The 21,462-nt window shown below is 39.0% G+C and overlaps 1 non-coding gene across 1 annotated transcript; it reads right to left on the minus strand.

Moving 5' to 3' along the window:
* Nucleotides 1–5,351: 5,351 nt before the first annotated feature.
* Nucleotides 5,352–5,458, minus strand: LOC138833195 (U6 spliceosomal RNA). Its single transcript, XR_011373839.1, has one exon. It is a non-coding gene; the product is annotated as a U6 spliceosomal RNA (small nuclear RNA).
* Between the last annotated feature and the right edge of the window lie 16,004 nt (nt 5,459–21,462).

Raw genomic sequence — 21,462 nt, forward strand, 5'->3', positions numbered from 1 at the left:
GTGGTGGAGTGCTAGTCTTGAATGAAAAAGCTCAGGGAGAGCACCAAGACCCTGAGTTCAAGCCCCATGACAGGCACACACACACACAAAATGAAGTCTAAAAGAGAAAATATACATGGAAAGAAAAATAAGAAGGTTTAGTGTTTAAAAGAATTATCTCCCATACTTAATTTTTATTATATAACATTTGTTCACAGTCTTTTTGAGTTTCATAACTTCCTGATGGTAGTAGAAAGGGCATATACATTTAGCAGATCTTTTTTATTTCTCATTTTGTTTTTTGGTGTAAGACTGGAACTCAAACTTAGTACCTGTTGCTTTGGCTCATTGGGTAGTGCTCTACCAACCAACTAAACCATGCCTCCAACCCTGATGTTTTTGTTGGTTGTCGGGCTTAAACTGAGCCTGGGCACTGTTCCTGAGCTCTTCAGCTCAAAGCCAATGCTCTACCACTTGAGCCAAAGCATCCAATCCTAATCGGGTTTTTTTTTTTTTTGCCAATATTGGGGGTTGAATTCTGGTTCTGGGCACTATCCCTTAGCTCCTTTTTCTCAAGACTAGCATTCTACCACTTGAGCAATTTCTGGCTTTTAATTACAGATAAGACTTTCCTGACAAAGCTGACTTCAAACTGCAATCCTCAGATCTCATCCTCCTGGGTAACTAGGATTAGAATCATGAGCTAAAAAGAAAACTTTCTTTATATTTAAGAGGAAAAAAAGAGTGGTCTTAGACATGCCAAGGTCCTAAGTAAAAATGTGAGCTCTTAATCTTTTAATTCAGTGTTTTTCTCCAGTGGAATTCATACCAGTACTTATTTTTAAAAATAGTTCTGTCACCGCTAAAAGATAAAAGCATGAGTCCCTAAAGTATAATCCTAATGCATTTCTGCTGAGTGATAGATGTCTATTGATCTCTGCATAGACAGGAAATCAGATTAGCCTGTGTAAAATTTCATCAGGGCTGTCAAAGCCTGTGATCTACAGCACTGATAGTCTATTGTGACAGTTGGTTGTGTAGTAATATCTGGAATTTTCTCTTACTCATTTGTCTGCCTAGCTGGATGTTGAGACCTGGCAGCAGGAACAGCCTGTGGTACTACATACATGGACCAAAAAATCTGCCCATAAATATGAAAAAACTGCCATGAAGTATCTGTTTTTGTTAGCCCAGGGGCAACCTATTTTTAAGTGGAATTTGATGAGATGTGTGAAACCGAAAAGTGCTAAGACTCACGTTTTTTCTTCCAAGCAATAGTGGATCAAAAACAAGAGAAAGAATATAATAGAGATTATGCCTTCACAGGTATGATTATCTGGAATTTACAGACTCTAGAGGTGGGAAGACACACTTTGGCACAAAAGTTGGTACTTATAAGTGGCCAAAGGTAAGTCATATTTCCCAAACAAGGTAAATAAGTATGTCTGTAGCAATTCTTGTCCTTTTTCCAATTTTAGAGCAATAAAGGTATGGTGTTTGGAAAGGACTAGCTAGGCTCTGGTGGCTCATGTTCATATTGTTCAAAATCCTAGCTACTCAACAGGTTGATATTTGAGGAATAAGATTTAAAGCTAGCCTAGGTAGACAAATCTGAGAGCCCCATCTCAACCAGCAAAAAACCAGAGTGGAGACATGGCTTGAATGGTAGAATGACAGCCATGAGCAAAATAGCTGAAAAAGACTCAAAGCTCTAAGTACAAACCTTAATACAGTCACATTTCTAGAATGTAACCACACACATATTTCTGACAGTTGCTTTGATACTCTACTTGTAGAGAGGAACAGTTGCAGTAGAGATTATGTAGCCCACAAAAGCTAAAAATTTAACTATCTGGCTCTTCATAGGAAATTGGCTAATACCCAGGGTTGTCCAGAGTAAATTAAAGAGCTGTTAATTTCTGAGTTCAGAAGGGCCAGTGGATCCAAGAGAAAGACTTGAACCATGGTGAAAGCTAGGAGCCCAGTTGACAGATCTGTTTAATATCTGGGCTGCAGCCTGCTTCAGACTGTTTACTTCTCTCTCCTATCAAGGGTCTTGGTTGAGAACAAAGAACTGAGCCAGTGATCACTGGTTGAGCAGATAGTCACTTGAGTTTTAGAAAGCTGAACAGCAGTTTTCTACTAATTCTGCTTTCTACCTGTAGTTGTGAGTTTTGTGTTTTGGTATCATCTCTGTACATTTCTCCCTTAATAATTTTGAACTTGTAGAAATGGAGACTGCTTTTAAGATTTTTTTTGAGTCACAAAGAACATACTTCACTGCTGAGTTGTTGCCTCCTTCCATCTTGTTGACCACATGACTTTTGTTTGTCTCTAGAACGTGACGTTTAAGATGGTCCTCTTTCATTCTGACAGCAGTAATAATGAATAGGGCTACAAATTCACTGTCACTGCCTATGGCCTGCCTGATGTTGCCGTGTCTTGTGGGTTAGACTTGCAACTCCTTGTTTCTCGACTAATGGGCCGCCTTGACTCTCAGTGCATGACACTCAAGTCTGTGCATCGTAAGTTCACAGTCTTGTCCCTTCCTTTTTCATTACAACTGTTTTGAAGAGCAAGGTAGGAACTCTCTCTCATAGATGGTCTCCACCTCACAAAAGAGCAAGGTATTAATAATGTTTCTTTTTTGTTTTCTTTAAACCAAATCAAAACAGTTTACCCACTGGACACCATTGGGAAGTTTCTTGACTCAGGCTTTGGCCCTATCACAAAATACGTTGTGGATGCCCTCTATGGAGGACAATTGGGAAATTGCTCTTTATAGCAGCATCATAGTCATTTTTAGAGATTTAAGTATATTCCAACTAGAAGGTAGAAATATAGTCATTTGATTGTTGTTTAAGTGAAATTTATGTGAACATAAATAGGTATGTGAATATATATATATTATCCTAAAATACATTAACCACCTTCTTATCATTTGTTCTAAGGGGTAGATTCATAGAATAAATCTTTTGGAGTATTTTATATCTATATAATTTTTAAAATATTTTTCTGATTGTAAAATCAAATATCATTCATCCTAAATGGTCACTTTCTGTTAGGATTTTAAAAAGAGGTAGCTAAGGAAGTACAGCAGTATGTACGTGGTGTTCAGGTAAGGGGTAGGTTTATTCATCATTCCGGCTGACACCAGGCCATCTTGGTCCTCAGCGTGGTGGGGAAAGGACTGGGAAAGAGAGCTTGAAGAGCTGGGAATAAGAGAGAAAATAGCTAGAAAAGAGAGCACCTGGGAAAGGTGGGAAAGAGAGAGCTAGGAAATAGAAGAGACCTGGGAAAGAGAAGAGAAGGAAAGAGCTGAGAAAGAGCTAGAAAAGAGCAGAGAAAGGGCATCTGGGCCTGGGCTAGGCCTTATCTAAGGTATGGGCGGAGAAAGTTGTGGCCACATCAAATTCAGATGTGACCTCAGCAGATGCAGATGTGACCTCTTCCATGTGTGCCAGTTGCCTAGATAACGCAAGTACTGGGTAGAAAATTTGCTGCATGCCTAGATAACGCAAGTACTGGGTAGAAAATTTGCTGCAAGGAGGGTGGAGTCTGCTTGCCATCCAGGAGCCGACTTTACACTTTCCAAAGCCTGTGTGTCTAATTTCCCTTAGGTTCTTTTTTTAAAAAAAATTTATTGTGAAAATACTGTACAGAGGGGTTACAATTACATTGGCAAGGCAATTAGTACATTTCTTATCAAGCATTGCTGCTACCTCCTTTGTTTCCTCTTCCCATCCCTCAACTGCCCCCCGCCCCCCGCCATCCTGCCAAAGTTGTAAAGTTCGTTTTTCAACATAACAATTTGTCCATCTCATTGTTGTAATGGGTCCACCTATATCACTATTTAAACAGTTTGTTTTTGCCCTTCCCCTCCACAAATTATACCAACATCAAATACAATGAAAGCAGGGATTATACCATGGGGGAGGGACATACAAAGCAACAAAGAAATGATCTTATAAATATGTTAGATACAATTGCAAGAAAGAAAAAACAACGTTTGACTACTTATCTTGGGGTTCATATCACCTAGCATCAACTTATCTGACCTTTTCTTCTTGTCTCAGACATAAACTAGTAGTTCAGATTTCAAACTGACAAATAAATGTAAGGAAGCCAACAAAAAAATTCAGTTCCTCTCATCTGATGATGCCTTTACAACAATGAGGAAAGAGTTCATCCTGCTAAGGAATTATGATAGGATATCAAAAAGAAAATTCATTCTTCTAGGTCTTCCATATTTTTTCAATGTAACCTAAATGATGTAAAACACAATATACTGCTCTGATACTTTTACGTTTTATCAGTTTTGCACATTTTCATATGGACTTCACCTCAGTCTACAACATTCCTTCATTATTCTGTCCCTGATATTTTTACACTACCATGACATAAGAACATTTTCATATGATTTTTATTATAAAAAAACTGTACAGAGGTGTCTCATTTATGAGAGCAAATAATGAGTACATTTCCTAACAAGCATTGTTCCCTCTTCCCACCATCCCTTCCCTCCCACCTCCACAAATACGCTCCCCTTCCCCCTTCCCCTGCCTAAATTGTAAAGTTCATTTTTCAGCAGAGTGTCTTGTGCATCTCATTGATACAATGGGTTAACCTGTATCCCTATTTAACCATTTTGTATTTCCCTTCTCCTCGTCAAATTAGAGAAACGTATACACAGGATGTAGGTGTACCAACTTCAAATACAATGAAAACAGGGGTTATAGCGTGCGGGAGGAACATATACAGAAACAAAAAAAATCATATTGCACATCATAAGTACATTAGAAACAATAACAAGAAAGAAAAAACATACTTGTGTCCCTGTCTTTGGGTTCATTTCCCTTAATATCATCTTATCTGCTCATATGCACATAGCTTTTGAATTATTCTGCTTATCCCAGACATATATTAGTTATTGAAAATAAGGGAAACCACGGGACCTATGTTTCTTTGGACTTGGCTTACTTCACTTAATAAAATTTTTCCAAGACTTTCCAATTCCTAACAAATTGGGTGATACCATTCTTTCTGATGGAGGCATAGAATTCTGTTGTGTATGTACACCCATATTTTCTTGATCCATTCATCTACTGAGGGGCATCAGGGTTGGCTCTATATCAGCTATTGTAAATAATGCTGCAGTAAACATAGCTGTGCTGGTAGTTTTAGTATGGTCTTGTTTGTGATCATTTGGGTAAATGCCCAAAAGTGGGATTGCTGGGTCATAGGAAAGCTTTATATGGAGTCTTTTGAAGAGCCTCCATACTGCTTTCCAAAGTGGTTGAACAAGTTTACATACCCACCAAGAATGCAGTAGAGTTCCCTGTGGCCACATACTCTCCAGCATCTGTTGTTGCAAAAATATGGAACATTTCACTAATTTGCATGTCAACCTTGCTCAGGGGCCATGCTAATCTTCTCTGTATTGTTCCAATTTTAGCGTATTTGCTGCCTAATTGAGCACAGAACATTTTTTATATATAAAGTGTAATTGATTTTCTTAAACTAGACAATTCAAAAAAAAAGTAAGTTCAAAAGAATTCTTGTGAAATTTTAGAACCATGTATTTCTTCTTCTTCTTCTTCTTCTTCTTCTTCTTCTTCTTCTTCTTCTTCTTCTTCTTCTTCTTCTTCTTCTTCTTCTTCTTCTTCTTCTTCTTCTTCTTCTTTTTTAGCAATACAACAAACTGTTAAAACCATGTATTTCTTACATAAGCACACATTTAAGAATAAAGTCAAGATTGGCATGTCAAAAACAAAATAATTCCAGATATTTGTTGTTCAAGAGATGTATAAGAGGAGAAATTCATTTATTCTATACAAGGCACCTGTCATAATGAACACTGCAGCAAGTGTTAAGGTTTGTTAAGTTTTAAATGTATTTAATTTTGGGAATTTGCATATATATGCCAAAATTAGGACTGTTTGGCTGGTCATAAACTTTTCTATAAAGTATTTAAGGCTTATGGTAGCAGACATATGGTACTAATTATGTACCTTTCAGAGTTTATACAAACATTACCAATAAGAAATTGCAAAGTCTTTGAGTAAAGAAGCAGAGTGAAGAGTTAAGACTTTGTTAACCATATAGTTTCTTTAAATTTTTAGGGCTTCCTTACTTAACATGTTAGTGAGGAACAAATGATGATATAAGCCATATATAAATGATGAGATGAGCCATAAAAAGTAATCTTAGTGGTAATTTTAAAGACTACTCATAGCCTATAAAACTCTTTTTGAGGGGCTGGGAAGGTGGCTCAGTGGTAAAGCGCTTGCCTTGCATGCTTGAGGCCCTGGGTTCGATTCCTCAGCACCCATAAGCAAACAACAAGCCGGAAGTGGTGATGTGGCTCAAGTGGTAGAGCGCTAGCCTTGAGCTGAAGAGCTGAGGGGCAGCGCCCAGGCTCAGAGTTCAGGCCCACGACTGGACCCAAAATAAAAACCAAAACAAAATCCTCTTTTTGAACATCATAATCTTAGCCAGTTTTAAATGCACAGGAATATGAGAAAATAGTACACTGGTAATTGTTTGGTTTTTTATTTTATTAATCATTAATATTTAACTTTTGGTTTTCTTTATTTGTTGCATTGTTTCCCTTTTTGTAATATAATACAACTTTTTATAAGTCGTCATCAGGAGGTACTTTGAGAAGCTTACTGGGATGGCCAAAGATTTTTTATAGGTGCATGTGAGTTTACAAAGAAGAAAATTAAGAACAAAATATTTATTAAATAAATCATCAAGTACAGTCTGAATCAGGAGGGATGATAAATGTCCACACCCAAAATCTTAGCCCTCGTCGGAAGCGGCGGTATTACAGAGTTGAGACCACAAAAGTGAGAGACTGTTTTTGTGTTTTTTGTTTTTGTCAGTCGTGAGGCTTTAACTCTGGGCCGGAGTGCTGTCCCTGCACTCTTCAGCTCTAGGGTGGCACTCTAGACCTTGAGCCATGGCACCACTTCTGGTTTTCTAGTGGTTTATTAGAGATAAAGTCTCACGGACTTTCCTGCCCGGACTGGCTTTCAACTGTGATTCTCAGAACTCAGCCTCCTGCATAGCTAGGATTACAGTCGAGCCACCGGCACCCAGCATTGTTTTGTTGATTTTTATTTTGTTGGTCATGGGGCATGAATTCTGGGGTCTGGGTGCTGTCCCTCAGCTCAAGGCTAGCACTACCATTTGAGCCTTCATCTTTTTCTACTTCTGTAGTGCTGAGGAACCAAACCCAGGGCCTCATGCATGCAAGACAAACACTCTACCATTGAGCCACCTTCCCAGCTCCTGAAAGACTGTGTTTTAAAAAATCATCTAAACAACATTTGCTTTCTGCTTTGAGTTATATAATGAAATATATGAATATCTTTTTATATTTTTGTGAATTGTCATACTTCTAAATTTATACTAACTTCAGCCACTTTATCCTCTTCAAAATCATGAGAGATTTCTCAAAGTCTCTGAGAGATTTCTTCTGGGAAGATTGTATTTGCACTTATAATTTCTTCTGAGTCATTTTTATTTTCATTTATTTTTTATTTTTTTATTGTGAAAAAACTGTACAGAGGGGTTACAGTTACATGGGCAAGATAATGAGTACATTTCTTATCAAGCATTGTAGCCTCCTCCTTTATTTCCCCTTCCCATCCCTTCCAAGCCTCCCCCCCATCGAATCCTCCCCCCCACCCCCCCCATCAAAGTTGTAAAGTTCGTTTTCAACATGACAACTTGTACTTCTCATTGTTGCAATGGGTCCACCTGTATCCTTATTTAAATGACTTGTTTTTCCCCTTCCCCTCCACAAATTATACCAACATCAAATACAGTGAAAGCATGGGTTATACTGTGGGGGAGGGACATACAAAGCAACAAAGAAATAATCATATAAATGAGTTAGAAACAAATGTATGAAAGAAAAAAAAACATTTAAATACATATCTTAGGGTTCATTTTCCTAACATCACCTTATCTGACCTTTTCTGCTTGACTTATACATTACATATACTAACTATTGCAAATGAGGGAAACCATGGGTCCTATGTTTCTTTGGGCTTGGCTTACTTCACTTAATATAATTTTTTCCAAGTCTTTCCAGGCCCATATCAAGCATTGAAAATAGAAACAGCAATAAGAGACCTCTCATCTAAGAAAAGTCTAGGACCAGATGGTTTTACAGCAGAATTCTACAAGGCCTTCAAAGCAGAGCTCACACCAATACTCCTCCAACTGTTCAATGAAATTGAAAGAGAAAGTTCACTACCGAACACATTCTATGAAGCCATCATAACCCTCATCCTAAAACCAGGCAGGGACTCATCATTTTTATTTTTTATCAAAATCATTTTATATTTTATGTTGATTGGTTATCATACATCAAATACTTTCAAATGTACATGTAAAGTCTAAAGATAGCAGTATCAATATTCTCATACAGCACTTGTTTATCTGTTATGTACTTTCAGTATTATTGTACTTCTCTCGTTCACCCTTTCCATTCATGGTCTTTCTCTTTCATGCTCCATGTCTGCTACTTAGAATTTCTGCTGGTCTATTATCCTTCAGAATTCACTGGTTTTGTGGGAACATGATAGGGACCAACAGTTTCCCTTGCATTTTTTAAGAATTATAAGAGTGATGTGATTTTATTCTTTGCCATTCTAAATGGCAAAACAACAGATCTAGGAATTCCTTTTTACTTTTCTTCTATTATAAATTTTATCTCATAGGAATCATTGGGATAGATAAGATATTTTAACTTGTGACGTAAAAGTTCTTTTTCTTTTACAAACAACCTTTTTCTTTGATTATCAGTAAGTAACTACATGTAATGAAAACAAAGCTATCCTATGGTAAGTAGACCGAAGTTGTTCACAGGGATGAAAAACAAGGTAATGGGGCAAGTGAGAACAAAGGATACCCATCATAGAGCACAGCTCCTCAGAGCAGTTTATCATGTATACTTTGAGAGAATGACAATGTGCTGGGAACTATTGATTAAATCACTGAACACTGATTTATATATATGTACATATATTTGCATATGTATATTTATTTATATATGCATATATGTGTGTATATGCCCTTATATATGTACACATGTATGTTACTATACACACAAATTCACACATACATATACACATGTATACATGCACACATGGAGAAAGACACATATTTACAGCCAACGCAAGTTTCACTAGTTGTTGACTATGCCTTAGATGGAATGCTTGGAACAAAATATGTTGAAAATGTATTTGTCTCCATGAGTTCTTTTACCACTCCTCTTATCTCTTAAAACTGGTAGGTTTTGACAGATTCGACTTGCAAAATGCAGTACAAGTCACTTAGGAATCAGTAAGTAAAGAACATATGGTGTCTCCCAGCTCCCTACAGAATGCTTGCTCTTATAGACACTCTCAACAACCAAAGTAGCAGGAAAATACCCTTGTAAAGAATAAAGTTATATATCTCATTGTTGGAATGGGTCCACCTATATCCCAAGTTAAACGATTTGTTTTTTCCCTTCCCCTCCACAAATTATACCTACATCAATACAGTGAAAGCAGGGGTTATACCGTGGGGGAGGAACATACAAAGCAACATAGAAATCATCTTATAAAAATGTTAAAAACAATTTCATGAAAGGCAAAAAAACATTTGAATACTTATCTTGGGATTCATTCCCCTAACATCAACTTATCTGACCTTTTCTGCTTGACTCAGACATATACTAGTTATTGCAAATAAGGGAAACCATGGGACCTATGTTTCTTTGGGCCTGGCTTACTTCACTTAATATAATTTTTTTCCAAGTCTTACCATTTCCTAACAAATGGGGCGATGCCATTCTTTCTGATGGAGGCATAGAATTCCATTGTGTATATATACCATATTTTCTTGATCCATTCATCTACTGAGGGGTATCTGGGTTGGTTCCCTATCTTAGCTATGGTAAATAATGCTGCAATAAACATAGTTGTGCTGGTAGTTTTAGTATGGTCTTGTTTGTGATCATTTGGGTAAATGCTCAAAAGTGGGATTGCTGGGTCATAGGGGAGCTCTATGTGGAGTCTTTTGAGGAACCTCCATACTGCTTTCCAAAGTGTTTGAACAAGTTTACACTCCCACCAACAATGTAGAAAGATTCACTTCTGTCCACATCCCCTCCAGCATCTGTTGTTATTAGAGTTCTTTATTATAACCATTCTAACTGGGGTGAGGTGGAATCTCAATGTTGTTTTGTCGAAAAATGAACTTTACAACTTTGGTGGGTCGAGGGATGACCGGGTGTAGGAGGAAGATGGGAAGGGATGGGAAGGGGAAAGAAAGAGGAGCCAACAATGCTTGATAAGAAATGTACTCGTTATATTGCCCATGTAATTGTAACTCCTCTGTACAGTATTCTCACAATAAAAAAATAAAGTTATAAGGCTCTAAATGGCATCCTTCCTTGAGCTCTTTTCCAACAGACAGCATCAATTCCTAAGCAGATGAGTGAGTCCTCAGAAGACTGGACCTCAGATCAACATTTAACCAACCCATGTGAAAAGTCCTATGAGAGAAATGCTGACTGAGGTCTGGCTGATTTCCTGGCCAAGAAAATAAGAAAAGAAGAAAGTATTTTTAATGTATTAAAGTTTGAGAATAATTTGTAACCTGTCAATAAATGTGTAGAACACAACTATACCAACTGACAAAAAATGATGTGCTCTTGGACTTGGTGAGTGATTTTACATGTGTCTACACAAGTAGAATCAGCATAAATCAAGCCAGCATTTCTTCATTTAAGATGTGAGGAAAGGATACAGGTTGACCCATTGTAACAATGATATGTACAAGACACTCTATCAAAGAGGGGGTGGAGGGATACGTTGGGGAGGTGTGAAGAGAAGGGATGGTAGGGGGAAAACAAAGGAGAGGGTGCTCAATAAGAAATGTACTCATGCTGGGCACAGGTGGCTCAGGCCTCTAATCCTAGCTACTCAGGAGGCTGAGATCTGAGGATCGGGATTTAAAACCAGACCGGGCAGGAAATCCGAGAAATTCTGGCTTTTTTCTTTTTGCTTATGTGGTGCTGAGGAATCGAACCCAGGGCCTCATGCATGCAAGGCAAGCACTCTACCACTGAGCCACCTTCCCAGTCCCTGAGAAATTCTTATCTCCAATAAACCACCAAAAAAACAGGAAGTGGCATTGTAGCTCAAGTGGTAGAGTGCTATCCTTGAGCTGAAGAGCTGAGGACAGCGTTCTGGCCCAGAGTTCAAGCCCCATGAACGACAATAGAGGAAAAATAAAGAAATGTACTCATTACCTTACTAATGTAACTGTATCCCCTCCATACAGTATCTTTACAATAAAAATATATATTAAAAAGATACAATGAAAACTTCTATACTTATAGGAAGTTGTATTTGTCACTCAATATCAGTAGGGTATTGGTTTTAGGACCACAGGCATATTAAAATTTGGATAGTCAAATTCTCTACGTGAACACAGCATATTATTTACATTAGAATCTGCCCACAAACTAGTGCAGAGTAATTGCTATGAAAATTTTTACTACATTCTATGTTTGTAATGAAAAATAAAAGTATATGCACTATCAACAGATACAATTTTTTTCAGATAATTTTTGTCCACATTTTGTGGATGGAATAGGGAGAGCAATTTTGAAAAGCACAAATTTTATCACCAAGACCGGTCTGCAAAACAAGGAGCTCATACAGCATCATTGAATAGTATGGAACTCCAAGGAGAAGTACTTGAATTGAGACAGTATCAGAAAGTGTAAGCACACAAGGACTTTTTAGAAATGCAGCTGCTAGATTTCTCATGGAGAGCTTTCATAACACTTTGTGAAACACAAGTCAGAACCTCACTGAAGTGTAGATGGTTTTCCCTCACCTTTCTCTCATGCTCAGTCATTATCAATCAACATATAGCTAATCATGAATAATCCTCTAATAACAAAATGTTGATGGAGTATTTATATGCAGAAAACCTGGGAAGGCTAACTTTTTTCAATTAGGACAGTTTGTATTCTATGATCCAGCAGAGAGGAAACTAGGTAAGCATCCATTTACAGTCTTCTGAATAATTCTGCTTCTGACCACATCAGTTCTTTATCCATACCTGTGCCGGAGTGAGAGGCTTTTAAAAGACTTTAATGATTTTAAATTTAAATTAAAATGTGGAATGAAATTAGTTCCAATAGTGCATTACATTAAGATATTTAGAAACAACTGAGAAACGTAAAGATCTATAAGATTTTTTTGGAAGTGAAGGGATATTGGAATTTGGTTCTTTATATTTTAAGCAATTTGCAAAAAGAATTGGCAAATAAAATTTACATTTGCAGCAGACTTGACACTTATTAAATTTTGTATTGAAAAGAGCACATCCTCACCAATATGTCAATGCTATCCTCTTATTTATCTTTAAAGGTTTATGCTTCTGGTCTGTTAATATTAAAACAAAACATTTTTAATCTTCAGCTAGTAGTCCAAAAGGGTTTTGCTTCATCATGTCAGTGTTGAATAGAGTGTATGTATGTATGTATGTATGTATGTTGAATAGAGTGTATGTACACTTCAATGTACAACACATCTGGATCATTGTCAAACTTTCCACTTTTCTTCCTTCCCTTACGCCAACCCCACCTATCCCTTCAAGTTTTCTACTTTTATTCTCACATATATACTGAAGTATGCCCTGAGAGGAGACTCGAGCTGGTACAGCTTCTTTCCTGGCTTTGCCTTTGTTTTAGGGATTTTAGAGAAAAAAAACCCTCTAAACAAGGTTAACTTGACCTTGGCTCCAACTAGCCCAGTTCTTGGAATGGAAAGAATGCCTCTAGGTCCCTCTCCCCTTAACAACCTAACCCACCTTGATTGTTCAGTTAAGGACTGACCCATAAAACAGATAGGTTACAATCTGGCATCAACTGGTGACACCACATGCTTTATGGTAAACCCTGCCTTTTGCACATGCTTACAGTAAACTCGACCTATTACCCAACTGTGTGTGGTCTGGTATGACCATATAATCCTTTGTGTGTGTTACGATACCATTGGTCACCTGTGCTTGACCAGGCTTGACCTTAGGGATTTTGTCTTTAAAAACCAAAGAATGGGGGCCCCTCGGGGTCACAGTATCAGCTCCTGAGCCTGTGCTGAGGCCCTGGCTGGTCAGTGTAGGAATGTAGGAACCTCAATAAAGTTTCTTCCTTATTAACAACTTTGTTGTGGTGGAGTCTGTCACTCCGGAAGATTAGGTGGGCTTGCCTGCCCTGAGTAGTGGGTCTTCCTACTACATTTAATGGGGGCTTGTCCAGTATAGAGCTCTTAGCCACTCCAACCTGAGGGGGATTGAAGTCCTTGACTGGTAGGACAGTGTGTGAGCACTTGGATGTTGGAGAGAAGTTCCGAGAAAAGCCTCGAGGTAAATGCGGGCAACCTAGGTAGAGAAGGCGCCAGAGTGAGGCCAAAAGTAGGGTGAGGCTGGACTCAGCAGAGTCCGCTACGGCTGAGGAGGTCCAGGGACGCCTGGACCCCTCAATTCCACCAGTCCTAGCAGTCCTAGTTGGATGGGAGCTTGCTTAAAAAGTAACTTTTGGTTTGGGTATCCCTCCTCATTCTGTGTATAATCATGTCTGTCTGTGTCTCATTGTGCTTTTGCTTTTGCTTGCCATATTTGTAATTGGATTTATTTTACAGGAAAAATATGGGGCAAAGTGAGTCTACTCCTGAGACACCCCTAGACTTTGTCCTACTTCGTTTAAAACAAAAACAAAAACTGCTGGTTCTGCTTTGGTAACTTGCTTTTTTGTCAATGATGAAACTGCCACTGACCACCTGCAAGTGGCCCCAGTTAGATCTCAGCCTCAGGCCTTGGCTCAGGGGGTCTGAGCATGGGGGAGAATCTGTCAGTCTTAGGGGACCACTGCTAGGGACATTTTTCCCTTGCCCCAAGATGACTGGGAATTCTCCTCCACTTTGGAAGGCCCCTAGGTCAATGTTTGCAAGAATCTAAAAAAAATCCTCCAGAGGTGAGTGGAGGGGAGTGGGGTTCAAGTCCCCTGGTAAGTGAATGGTGGTGGGATGTCGTCTCATTCACTGAGAATTGATTTTGTCTTTGTGGCCACTTGTCTGTCTAGTTTACTTTGGTGTGTTTTCTGTTCTATGTTTTCTGAGGTTGGGAAGTTCTGGGTGAGCATGGCAGGCTCATTCAGCAGACTCTGGATTCAGCTTGCTGAATGAGAACAGCACAGAGTTCTGGTAGGGATGTACTGGGGACCCGTTAGTCCCCAACTCAGCCTTTGGTTGTTGTCTAGTTTTGTTTTAAAATTGGTACCAGTTTTAAGTGTGGATCCTTCATTTTTGTGTTTATTTGTGCTTTTGTTATTATGTGAAGAAGAATGGCCAATAGACAAATGAAGAAATGCTCAACCTCTCTAGCCATAAAAGAAATGCATATCAAAATAACATTGAGATACCACCTCACCCCAGTTGGAATGGCTATAATCAAGAACTCTAATAACAACTGATGCTGGAGGAGATGTGGCCAAAAGGGAACCCTACTGTATTGTTGGTGGGAGTATAAACTTGTTCAATCACTTTGGAAAATAGTATGGAGGTTCCTCAAAAGACTGCACATAGATCTCCCCTATGACCCAGAAATCTCAATTTTGGGCATTTACCCAAATGATCACAAACAACACCATACTAAATCTACCAGCACTACTGTTTATTACAGCATTATTTACCATGGCTAAGATATGGAACCTACCCAGATGCCCCTCAGTAAATAAATGGATCAAGAAAATGTGATACACAAACACACACAATATACATATATGTATGTATATATATGCATATATATGCATATATATATACATATATAAGGGAATTCTATACCTAAATCAGAACGAATGGCATTGCCCCATTTTTTAGGAAATGGAAAGACAGAAAAAATTATAATAAGTGAAGTATGCCAGACCCAAAGAAACATAGGTCCCACGGTTTACCTAGTTATTTGCAATAACTAGTATATGTCTGGGACATGTAGAAAAGGTCAAAAGCTATATACATATTACCAGTTAAGATGATGTTAAGCGAAATGAACCCCAAGATAGGGACACAAGTAATTTTTTTCTTTCTTTCTATTTTTTCTAATATATTTATAAGGTACCATCTGATGTTTTTTGTTGCTTTGTATGTCCCTTCCCCACTGTATAACCCCTGTTTTCACTGTGTTTAATGCTGGTATAATTTCAGAATGGGAAGGGAAAAAACAAAATGTTTAAATAGGGATACAGGTTGACCCATTGCAACAATGAGATGTAGAAGACACTGTTGAAATACGAACTTTACAATTTCAGCAGGTGTTTATGGGGTGAGGTGGAGGGGAGTCAGAGGTGGAGTGGTGAGTATAGTTGTGGAAGTGGGAGGGAAAGGATGGTAGGGGGAAAAAAGGAGGAGGCAACAATTCTTGATAAGAAATGTACTCATTAACTTGCTCATGTAACTGTAACCTCTCTGTACAGTATTTTCACAATAGAACTTATTAAAATAATAAAAAAGAACGGCTTTTGCAGAACTCTGCCAGGTCTCCCAATAAATCATCATTCCTTAGTTGACTGGGACTGATGATATACTGACTCTGGGCTCTTCTCCTTGTGATTCTATCTTCTATTCATCTTTTCTCTCTTTTCCTCTCCTGAAGTAGCACATGACATTCTATGTTTCATCTTTTGATTTCTGTCCTTATAAAATGATAAACATTGGATTCTGCTACACCCCAATGTGCAGTATAAATCCTGGCTGTAGCTCATAAATTTGTAGTGGAGACAGACACACCAGCCAATTACACTAATGCAATGTGATGTTTTTGTTTATTCTTGCCAAATTTTGATGATTCTGTTTATTAAATCTTTTTCAGCTATTTAGTCGATTCTGGAATAGGTCTATTGGATTAGAAAGATATGGACCTTGCAGTTCTGAATGGTACACAGGTAGTCACAGGCCTGTGAGGGTGTTGTTCAATGTGCCTTTACACAGGGAGCTGTGTGCTAACATTCATGGACTAGGAGAGAGTGCACTTCATGTGAGAAGCATCTTGCGGACAGAAGACTCACAGCACAAGAGTGAAAGTCACTCTGGAGAGACCATGTGCAGGTAAATTATTAGAGAACCATGGAGAAACAAGAAAACACAGCTTAGGGCTGGGAATTTGCTTTCCCAGACCCTATTCTGTGATTAATAAATGTGTCAAAGCAATTCTCACACAAGTAAGTGAAATATTTGCATAAAATTTCCAGCCAGAAGAAAACCACAAATAACATCAAACCAAATGTGCACAAAAATGTCCAGACAAATTGCAAGTCAAAAACTTCTTCAGCAGGTTGCAGGGCTCACATCTATAATCCTAGCTACTCAAGGGACTGAGATCTGAGGATCATAGTTCAAAATCAACACAAGCAGGATAGTTGGTAAGACTCTTATCTCCAATAAACTACTCAGAAAAAAAACAGAAGTGGCACTTTGGCTTAAGTGGTAGAGTGCTAATCTTGAACAAAAAGAGCTCGGGAACAGTGCCCAGACCCAGAGCTCAAGCCCCATGCCTTACAAAAAACAGAAAAGAAAAAATCCCCACAACTATTCCATTGAACTTCTCATAGAGGTGAGACACTGGAACAATGAAATACTCCGAGATTTAAACAAAGGCATGCACCTTCCAGGAGAAATGGGGATTGAACACCTACTTACCAAATGTGAGACTTGCCAGATACCATTACGAAGAATTGGGTCAAGACTTGTAAATAAATGGGCAAAAACAGAATGTAAGCAAGCAGGGGAGCACAGGGGAACATGAAGATCCTGAAGCTTGCACTAAGTGAGGAATTTATACTTGTTTGCTTCCTGTCACTCTGGTGTCAGCAAGTGACAGAGGTCAGTGCGTGCTGACAGAGTTGTGACTCCAGGCTTAGATCCTTCTCCAGAAAACTTTTCTTTTTGTCGGTTGTGGGGCTTGAACTCTGGGCCTGAGCACTGTCCTTCAGCTCTTCAGCTCAAGGCACAAAAACAAGTACAAGAGAAGAAAGTTAGGAAGTTAGGAAGTTGGAAAGAGGGAAGGAAAACTCTCGAAAGAAGATCAATCATACAGTACCTTAGAATGCTCATACAAAATATTGCAAAAATAGCAGGATACATCACCAAGAGCCGTAAAAAAGTCCTCTCAGTTAATAATTTATTATTCTGTAATTACACAGATTGTGTTTTCAAATAATCCGCTTTTCAAATATAATGCAGCCACAGAGGGCCATGACTTCATTTGTTTAAGACTAAAACGTCTGATTCATGTATAATGTCCCATTCATAAATGAGTGGAATCAAAGTCTCTAGTGCCCCTGATGATGAGGCCCTCCCTTGCCAACCACTGGGAAAAATAAATACTACAAAATTCAGTAGGAAGCCACCTTGTTTGGCCAGCTTCACTCTTCCTAGCTCTAAATTTCCCAGGATTTTCCATTTCATGAATCTCGTATTTTCTCCCATAAGCCCAGCCAGGATGGTTACAGCTTCTCAATTCTTCTTTGCCCACATCCTTATAAAAACAAGTCGTTTAAGGATACAGGTGGACCCGTTGCAACAATGAGAAGTACAAGTGGTCATGTTGAAAACGAACTTTATAACTTTGGTGGGGGGGAGGATTGGGTGGGGGGCAGAGGGAGACTGGGAAGGGATGTGAAGGGTAAACAAAGGAGGAGACTGCAATGCTTGATAAGAAATGTATTCATTATCTTGCCCATGTAATTGTAACTCCTCTGTACAGTGTGTTCACAATTTTAAAAAAAGATTTTTAGAATACGTTTCCCTGAAGTATCTACATCATAGGAAATCTCTGTGTGTGTGTGTGTGTGTGTGTGTGTGTGTGTGTGTCTGTGGGTGGGTGGGTGAGAGAGAGAGAGAGAGAGAGAGAGAGAGAGAGAGAGAGAGAGAGAGAGAGAGAGAGAGAGAGAGAGAGAGAGAGAGAGAGAGAGAGAGAGAGAGAGAGAGAGAGAGCACCATTCCAGCATTAAAAATCAGTCATAGATGCTGGGTGCCAAAGGCTCATACCTGTACTCCTAGCTAATCAGGAGGCTGAGATGTGAGGGCCACAGTAAGAAGCCAGCCCAGGCAAGCAAGTCCATGAGGCTCTCCAATAAACTACTCAGAGAAGGCCAGAAGTGGCACTATGGATTAGGTGGTAGAATGCTAGCCTTGAACACAAAGAAACTCAGGGACAGTGCCCAGGCCCTGAGTTCAAACCCCACAACTTGCAAAATATGTCATACAAAAGTCATACAAATTCAGTAGTCATACAAATTCACTGAACACTATGTTGAAAATGAACTATACAATTTGTTGGTGAGATGGGAGAGAAAAACAGAGAAAGTAAGGGAAGGGGAGATATTGTCCAAAAAATGTATTCATTACCTGACTTATACATCTGTAGCTTTTCTGTACATCACCATTATAATGATAATTTTAAAAAGGCATAGACCTAAAGATATAGAAATTATGTCTCAGTTAAATAGAATCAATAACTTCTGGCATCAATGAGAACATATAAAATCCATATTACAGTTTCACAAACTGTTTTTTTAATGGGGGAGAGCCAGACTCCTTGTAGAAATGACTAGGTCTAGGGCTGGGACAAAACACACAAACACACACACACACACACACACACACACACACACACACACGATCTTAGCAAAATAATAGAAAACTCCAGGAAGTCAGTGGGACACAGGACCCAATACACAGACTTGCTACTGACCAATAGACAGAATTTTCTAGTGATAAATAAAAAAGACAGCAATGTCAGGTTATAACCCACAGCATTTCCAATACATAGGTATAAATACAAAGAAATAAGTAATGGAATAGCTAAGTAATGAGGGAGAAAAACCTATCTACATATAGAAGAATCCCTCCTAGCTCTGCACCTTGAGTAGTGGGATTACAGTTATGCCCCACCACGCCGACTCCCTGGGTTCATGATACAATGGATGCTGAAAATAAGTATTGCTGTGACTTTTTTACCCAACACACAAACTCAATCAGATTGTAACAAGAATATTGGATAAATTCTAATTGAGGGCAGTGCTATAAAACCCATGACAAATATGCCTCCGAACTGTCAAAGTTACCAAAAGCAAGGAAAGTCTAGGAGACTGTCAAATCAAGAAAGCACGATGCTGAACATAATGTAGTCACCTAGATGGGTGCTGGAGTGGAAAAGAATCAAGGAAAATGTGAACTATGGAACTTAGTTAATTAATAAAATAGGTTTTCAGCATTCTGGTTCTTCAGCCAAAGACACAGAAGCATTTTCTAACTAAAAACATTTCAAGATACTGTGATATAAATGACCAAGATGGCATGTGTGTGTGTTTTGTACTAATGTCGTTAGGAGAGACAGCCCAAGAGTGCACTGTTAACTTGGAGGGAGATTCAGACACTCACCCTCTCCCAGAAAGCTTCAAAAATCATTTCTCAAGTGATTTGCCTTTGCACTTCTGTGCTTTATTACCTTTTAGTGCAAAGTACCTTTCAAAGTTTGAACATTACATTTCTTAAGAGTTTCTGCACATTGAGATATTTATTTCACCCAAAGTGAGCAAGCTAATTAGTCCCTGTTCCAGCAATGCTATGACTAATGCAGAAACATTAATGCAGCCAACAATGTGCAGGAGACAGCAGGAAAGATTAACTGACAATCTTCAGTTGGAACAACAAACATGTTTGCATATACATCTATGAATATGCATAAATAATGACATGTATGTGAAAACACAGGAATATATAACCGAACCACAATCATGGTGATGCATTCACTCACATGGTATGTATGTGTGCATAATAATAATTTATACACACAAACGCATATAAATACTGACACACAACCATGTATGAACCATGAATGAGCCACACATATACAAATTCATACTCACACACAATGTATACATAGTCCTATGGGTCATGTGTGCATCACTTGTGTCATGTAGGTCTGAAACAGACAAGCCTTGAGGATACTTTGTCAATGTACTAAGCTTGAGTTACTGTATGATTTCACTCACATATGGTAACTAGCATTGAAAAATTCTTAGAAAGTGAAATGGTAACTGTCAAGGGCTGGGGAAAGGGCAGGAGGTATCATTATTTAGTGAATTTTGATTTTCTGTTTAGGGGTAGAGGAGAAGATGGGAAGGGAGGAGAGAGGGAGAAGAAGAAAAAGAAGGGAACAGTAAAGAAAGGGAGTGGAAGGAAGAGAAAGAAAAGGTCAGGGCAGCACAGGGCAGGGGAGGGAAGGGAAGCAGAAAGCCAACATCTGGGAAGTCCACTGGCGCGGATCCCTAGCCTTTCTTCATGGAACATACCAAGTTCCAGACTCCAGACTCATGGCCACATTCTTTGGACATTCAATTAAAAACATGGTGAGCTATGCTACAAGCGAATGACTACTAGGAAGACATAGTTCCCTGGAGAATTGGACAAAGCTCTCCCAAGATCCAGGATCCCAGATTATAGCCAATGCTGAGCCTGCAGTAGGCCTGCTTTGTTAGCTCTTCCTTGCTGGCAGCAGCCTTGCTAAAAGGCTCCACTGTTTCTCTGAAGCTCACTTCATACCAGAGATAGGTGTGATCTATAGATTTGGTCTGCAGAAGGGTAATGCTTGGTGTATCCTGTAGAGGTGGGACCTCGATGGACTGTTAACCATCAGTTCACCTGCACACACCTTGCCAATCACAGGTGGCATAAGTACAAAAATATCTACAAGCAAAGGTAATGTTGAAGGGGATAATGCTGTATAACCTGATGAGTATCCCTGCTGGTAATTAATCAGAAATTTATGTTATAATTAAGGCCCAAACTGACTTGAATAAGCAATCATTACATTATTACGTGAAAAATCATTACATTACACACAATGAAAAACCGCTTCCAGATGATTTGCCTAATTGAGAAATGATTTGCTCTGTGTGTCTATTCCCTATGGATGGCCAATCATCATCCAGTGTGGGGGCTGGTTACACTGAACACAATCCAGGAGTGCCAGCTTTGTGTCTCTGGTGCCTCCTTCATTCCACCTGCCTCATTCAGTCCAGCAGAGGCCTGTAGTGTTCACTGGGTTCCTAGGCAGGCAACATGGAGGGAAATGGTTTCCGTTTTGCGTAGACCAGGCCTTTCCACTTAGTGAGCAGACAGATGGAAAAAGCCTGCCACTGATTGGGCAGAGAGGAATGGCTATCCCCTAGAGGAAAAAGCATGGTTCTCTTTAGAGATAACAAATAATAAAGAAGGCCAGAAAGAATATGCCTGGGATTAGGAGTAGACAAGTAGGAGCTTTAGGCAGAGTAGCGTGAGTCCCTACAGGTCTGAGCCACTCAATTATAATAGGGGCAGAAGAGCAGAGAGAAGTTGGGGCAGG

The sequence above is a fragment of the Dipodomys merriami genome, unplaced genomic scaffold, assembly GCF_024711535.1.
Source record: "Dipodomys merriami isolate MVZ:Mamm:240054 unplaced genomic scaffold, mDipMer1.0.p SCAF_2017, whole genome shotgun sequence".
Taxonomy (NCBI): Eukaryota; Metazoa; Chordata; class Mammalia; order Rodentia; family Heteromyidae; genus Dipodomys; species Dipodomys merriami.